Source organism: Hordeum vulgare, chromosome 2H (genome assembly GCF_904849725.1).
Source record: "Hordeum vulgare subsp. vulgare chromosome 2H, MorexV3_pseudomolecules_assembly, whole genome shotgun sequence".
NCBI classification, from domain to species: domain Eukaryota; kingdom Viridiplantae; phylum Streptophyta; class Magnoliopsida; order Poales; family Poaceae; genus Hordeum; species Hordeum vulgare.
The window spans coordinates 209687323-209694608 of NC_058519.1; positions in this window are offsets into that span (position 1 = coordinate 209687323).

Genomic DNA, 7286 nt, shown 5'->3' on the forward strand with positions numbered 1-7286 from the left:
GCCTCTTCGAGTATATGGTTGCCGTGGGGTGGTGACCTGTCTCGTGTAGCTTTCCTTCAATGCACACACTGCAAGCACGATGTTTAGCAAAAGTTACATTTATTAGTCCAAGAACATGGTCCCCTTTGAGGAGACTTTGCAAAGATATCATATTGACATTGGCTAGTCGGCGATGCCAAAGCCAGCCAATATCAACTTTAGCCATTAGGCAAGTCACGGTCTTAGTGGGTCGCTCCAAAAAGTTAACCACATAGAGACCATTCACGACATGCCCAACAAAAGCTACTTTAAGAGTCTTGCTCCACACAAGGGCCATAGATTCAATGCCAAATAAATTAATAAAACCCATAAGTGCAAGTTGATGAATGGGAAGTAAATTGTATGCGAGGGTCTCAACAAGCATGACCCTTTCAATGGTAAGTTATGGAGAAATTACCACCTTGCCGAGACCCAATACCTTTGAAATCACAGCATCACCAAATGAGACTTGGTTGGCAATGGATGGGTCGGGATGAACGTCCACCACCAAGTCCTTGATTCCGGTAATATGATGTGTTGCTCCGCTATCAAGCAGCCATGACCCCCAGCGAAAGCAAACTCCTGCATAAGATCAATGCTTAGATTTAGGTACCCATTCTTTCGTGGGTCCTTTCATGTTAGTAACAAGGGTCTTAGGAACCCAAATATACCATTAAATGTACTCATAAGGGGAACCAACAAATTTAGCAAAGACACTTCAATTACTAGCACGACATAAAACATAAGATGGGTTAAAGTCGTCGATATTGTTAGGAGGGAGGGTTTTTCCCTTCTTGGCATTACCACCCTTAGCTTTGCTCTTCCTCTTTTCGTGAGTACCCTCCCCAGCCTTGACAAAGGATTCTTTAAGCAAGGGAGGTTGCTTGGTCTTGATCTTCTTGTTCTTATTGGCCTTGGGGGCAAACCCAAGTCCTTCCTTAGCAACCACTTCCTCTTGATTGCTTACAAGATCATTGAGATTCTTTTCGCCTTGAATGCATGTCACAAGGCCTTGCTCAAGCTGCTCCTTTAATTTCGAATTCTCATCCACAAGATGTACATGCTCACAGCATGGGTTAATAGCATGTGCATTATCAGTTAAAACAAATGGAGAACAGATGGTTATCTCCTTAGTAAGTTTTACTTGGAGTTGAGCATGAGACTCTTTCAACGAAGCATGAGCACACTTCAAGGCCTTGTGGGCCTTATAAAGTATGTTAAGCTCTTTCTCGAGTCTATCATGGTCAACCCCAAGTGCAACCTTTTCAGATTCAAGCACACGAGTAAGAATAAGAGCACGATTATGATCTATTTGTCATTTAGCAAGGTCATCGTTGTGTGACTCCTCAAGAGCCAAACAAAGCCCTTGTTCTTCCTCAAGAGCAATGGACAGATCTGCTATCTCATAGGCATAGTCATGACTATGTCCTTGCAAAGTAGAGATAGTTTCTTCGTGAGTCTCAATGAGGCCATTAACCTCTCCGAGTTGTTCCAAGAGAGCAACAAAGTGCTTCTTGGTTTTACCCTTGATTTTTCTCATGAAACTATCAAATGAGTTTCCTTCATAATTGACAACCTCTTGTTCATCTCCACTAACCATAGGAGAGGGGGTAGTGAAAATGATAGTTTTGATGTTGGGGGTTACCTTGTTGGATGCCTTGTCTTTAAGGCACCTGGCAATGCGGTTCTCGTTGGGGACGTTGAAGAGGGACACCTTGCTTGGGGAAGAATATGCAATGGCCACTGTGGCCATTCCCAATACTTCACCACTTGCATCATTGTCATCATCCTCATTGGATAGATACTCCTCTTGATCCACCAACACCTTTTGGGGCTTGTTCTTGAAGAAGTTGTTCTAGTTGGGGAAGGGCTTGGCCTTGTCTTTGCGAATAAGTTTGCTGCCATTGTCTTCCCTCTTCTCATAAGGACAGACAGCCACAAAGTGACTCACATTGCCACAATTGTAGCAAGTCCTCACACGTTGCTTGCCTTTGGGTCCATTTGAGTTGTTCTTGGAGAAATTGGGCTTTGAGTTTCTCTTGTTTCCCCAAAATTGTCGTGACTCAAGAGCCATATGCTCGTGATAAGCGTACTTGGTGTCTTCGGGGCACATTTCCTCTTCTTCTTCTTCATCTTGCTCCAAAACAGCCTTGGCCTCCAAATAAAGGTTGGGATAGTCTTTTCTTAACTGTTGAACACGAGCTAGAGCATTGTCAGCGGTTTTGTTCAATATGTTCATGGCAATGAACTCATCCAACACATCACTTGAGGACATGGAGTGAATGTCTGGCCTCTAACGGATGCCGGAAGACATGGATTTGTTGAAAGGCATAATAGCCTTGAGAAACTTATGGCAATTGCCATCCACATCTTTGCTTACATGATCTTGAAGAGCAACAACAGAAGTTTTCACCCTTCGATAGAGCTCACGAGGATCCTCATCCTCAATCATAACAAATTCACCGGCCTCATGAAGTATCACTTCATAGTTCGACCGTTGAATACTAGAGCTTCCCTTGTACATGTAAATGATGTGCTCCCAACAATCTTTGGCATGAGTGAAGGGGCGCAAATGAACAAGATCTTCAATAGGAATAGTTTCTTGAAGGATGAACAAGGCAGAGTGATAGAGATGATTGTTAACCTCTTCTCTTGGGGTGAGGTTTCTTGGATCATGTGGGTAGTAGCCTTGCTCAATGATTATCCAAAGTTGTGTTGAGTTGTGATTCAAATGATCCTTTATATGAAAAACCCAGTTAGCAAAATCATTCTTAACAAGCTTATGTGGATGACCGAGGTTAATAATACGTGGTGGGTCAACCGGTCCTCCATAGACCACGGGAGGAGGAATCGAGGCAAAGGTATTTTCCCTACATGTTCCTTGAGGTAATTTATCTCTATCACTACTAGCAATTTCCTTTTTGGAATTGGTCCCTGTATCCAAAGTTGTGGGATTAACCACATACAACGGGTCAGTAGACAATTTTAAACTATCAAGGAAATCTTTAAGCATGTTCTTGTCCTCGATAGCCACTAAGGATCTAAAGGTGGACATGGCCTCATTTAGGTCTTCTCGGGAGACCGAGTTTGCAACAGATGCCTCGGGCAACTCCACTGCCCTAAGATTGTCGCCAGTCATACTCTTTGGGTGGTGAAACCCTTAATAAAGAGATGAGGCTCTAATAACAATTGAAAGGATCATTATAGTTGATTAGAGGGGGGTGAATAGGCAACTCCCAATATTAAATTTTTCTTTACATTCTTAGGATTAGAAACAAATAGGTTGACTAGATATGCAACTAGATGAACAACCTATGTGATGCTAGCAACAATGATAACAACAAATAACTTTGCACAAAGTAAAGGTTAAAAATAACCACAAGTGGAACTGTTGGAGACGTGGATGTGTTACTGAAGTTCCTTCCCTTTGAGGGGAAGTATGTCTCCATTGGGGCGATGTGGAGGCACAATGCTCCCCAAGATGCCACTAAGTCCATCATGTTCTCCTCACGCCCTCACACAATGCGAGGTGTCGTGATTCCACTATGGGTGCCCTTGAAAGCGGCAACTGAACCTTTACAAACAAGGTTGGGGAATATCCACAACTTAATTCTAGGCTCCCAACAAGACCACGAAGCTTCACCACAATGGAATATTGATTCAAAGTGACCCCTTCCATATAGGGTGCTCAAACACCCACGAGTAACAAGATCCACAAGGTATTGGTGTGGGGAATCAAATTTCTCTTGGTGGAAGCGTAGATTGAGGCCTTCTCCTCGAAACCCTAGAAAATCAACAAGAATCGTTGTCTAGGGAAGGAGATGAGGCAAGAATGAGCTTAAGGGCAACAAGGGAGATTTTTAAGGATAAGAGATGAGTCTCCACGGGGAAGAAGACTCGCTTATATAGTGGTGGCAAATCTGACAGTTTTCTGCCTACAAAACATGCATAAGCGGTAGTACCGCTCGGGGGAGCGGTACTTCCACTTGCACGGAAGTACCGGTTGTGCAGTCAAAAAGACACTTGTCAGGGGGACGGTAGTTCCGCCGGAGCGGTACTACCTGAAAGCACAATTGCTCCCTAGGGTGGTTTTTATAATTAATCACAGCATATGCATCATTGGACTAATATGTTTTCCAAGTATATTTCAGAAAAGTTCAAAAGATGCTTTGGCTAAAGGCTTATGTGGAGAAGCCCCTAGATGCAAGAAAGGAATAAGATTGGCTCAAGATTCAAGCTAGAAGACTCTTCATTTTATATTTGTGAGAAAACACTCTTGAGTCCATAGGAAAGCCAATCCTATTAAAAGGGGGTGAGGTAGTAAAAGGAACTAGTTGCTCAAGTGCTCAAAGTTAGCCACCAAAATACTCAGTCATTTTTCCCACATAACCATTCTATCCAAATTCCACATACTCAAATTATGTGTCACCAACTTTCATATTTTGGACCCACCGAGTTTGACCTCAGACAGAAACCCTAGCCATTCCCACATAGTCGGTGCTACTGAATCTGTATCGATGCTACCAAGTTGAGGGTGACCAACTTTCTGTTGCCTCGGCACACAAAATCAAAATTTCTGAGTTTGAGTATCGGTGCCACCGAGTTTGGTCATCTGACCGTTAGCCACTTTTCAGTGCCACCAAGTCGTGTATATCGGTCCCACTGAGATTCAAAAGTTGTTGCCTTTTGTGCAAGTCGGTACCACCGAGTTTATGACTTTCATGTCACCGAGTTTGCCACTTTAGTTGTAACGGTTGGATTTTATGTGCTGCTTTTATATACCCCTTAAACCACCTCTCATTCGTGGGGGAAGCACTCAGAACACACACTTCATTGGCAGATCCATTTTCTAAGAGAGAACCACCTAGTCATGTGTTGAGACCAAGACATTCCAATCCAATCATTTGAAACTTGATATCTAGCCTCCCCGAACTACTTTCCGGCAAATCAATCTCTCCTACCCATGGCTATTATGTGATAGAGTGATTTTGTGTTAAGGAGACTATCTTTAGAAGCACAAGAGCAAGGAGTTCATTGACCTACCACATCTATTACCTTTTGGAGGGTGGTGCCTCCTAGATTGGTTAGGTGTCGCTTGGGAGCCTCCTACTTCGTGGTGTGGAGTTGAACCAAGATGTTTGTAAGGGGAAGGAGATCGGCTACTTCGTGCAGATCTACCGTGAGTAAGGCTAGTCCTTCGTGGGCGGAAGCCATGGTGGAATAGACAAGGTTGCTTCTTCATGGACCCGTTGTGGGTGGAGCCCTCCTGGACTCTCGCAGTCGTTTCCCTCCGTTGGTTCAAGTCTTCACTAACATGGACATACGATAGCGCCATCTCATGCGTTTGATCTCCCTACCTTACTCCTTTACTTTACACTTGCATGTTTTACATTCCGCTGCTACACTCTTAGAACTGCATGTGTAGGGTGTACTTGACTTGCCATAACTGCCATAACTGCCAAAACTGCCTCTCAGCTAAAATTGGGAAAAGGCAAAAAAATATCTTGTCAAGTACTCTAATCACCCCCCCTCTAGACATACATCCAATCCTACACTACCGCTCCTGCAAGCCATACTTCCACTTAGCATTGACAGACAGCCCAGACAAACAAGACAGAGGGGAGCAGTACGGTACTGCTGCCCAGAGCGGTACTACCACTAAGTAGTGCCACCCAAAAATCTATTCGAAACATAATCGAAAAAACGAAAATGTAAGCTAAAGTGGGACCGGTAGTATAGAGCGGTACTACTGTGCTACCCGAGCGGTACTTCCGGTTACCAGGAGGCAAAAAGCCTGAAGCCACCAGATGCACAAACACAAGCGGTACAAGTTCCGGTATAGCAGGGCGACACTACCGCTGTAGAGGTACTACCGCTTATCAAGGTGCATAAGGTCCTAAGGACAGAAAACAGCTCCAAAGTGCCGGGAAGGAAAGAAGGAGAAGAATGTGTACGTGAGAGATTCTCCCAACAATTCCAATTGTGGACCCCCTCTTGATAGTACGAATTATCCTATGACTGAAGTCCACCAACACTAAATCATACGAAGTACTCCCTCTTCTCGTTTAACATCTGAGGGGTAGAATAAGCGCCTCATGCTACCTCATAACCTCTGAAAGCTCAAAGCACATGATTAGTCTACAAAGGTATTGTCACCAACCATCAAAACTACTTAGGGAATATTATGCTCTTACACACGGGGTTTGGATGCATCGTCTAAAGTTGCACCGATCCTCGAGGTGGGAATTGGCAATGCACGATACCGAAGAGGCTAGCAAATATGAGGAGGTGAGATTGCGTATGTCCATGGTATCACATTAGTCATAAAGAACTCATACTTATTGAAAAGTTTTATTAGTTTTATCGCAAATCAAAGTATTACTCGCATGCCCCAAGGGAGGAGGTTGGTAGGAGTTAACCATCGCGCGCCCCCGGCTTGAAACAACACTAGGATTTCAACGAGGAATAGAAATGCTCACACGTCATCACCATGCCTTTTTAATTTTTAAACGAACAAGAAGTTAACATCTCTTAATATCGACACATCTCTGAATTAATTATAATGCACTTAAACCTTTTTCATATCACCACATCAATATCATTAACCCATAGTGTCGTGGTTTTGTCACGACACATGTCCTCATGAAAGGACTTGATGATGGAGCCATCGCACCTTGGTGGCGACTCAAAGGGTGTTGGGGATGTTACCTATGGGTAACCTGCTCTTAATGGGCCGGGTCACCAAAGGGGCGACTCACCTTTGATAATGCGTCCAGTGGCCCAGGAGTTGTAGGGCGGTTCAAGAAGACCATGTGGATGATGGAACGTGAAGGAAGCTCATGGTCGTGGGGAGCACGACGATTTAGAGATAAGGAAAACTACCAAGAGTAGGATAGCAGGACTTTGTAAACCCTAGGGCATCGACCTGTATATAAAGGCGAGTCCCAGGGAAAGGTCAGGCGAGTTAGAGGAAATCGAGAGCTAGGTCAGGCGAGCTACGCCCTCCTTGTAATCAAAACCACCATTAATCTACACAAAGCAGGACGTAGGCTTTTACCTCCTCACGAGGGGCCAAACCTGGGTAAATATGAGTCTCGCTCTCGCTCACCCCCTCTGAGTCGCCACCAAGGTGCGATGGCTCCATCTTTAAGTCCTTTCACGAGGACATCTGCGTGACAAAACCACGACAGTTGGCGCCCGCCGTGGGGCTAGCGCACGGTGGAGTTGAGTTCTCGAAGGGAGCCCTGTCAGGGTTAGAAAGCTATGCG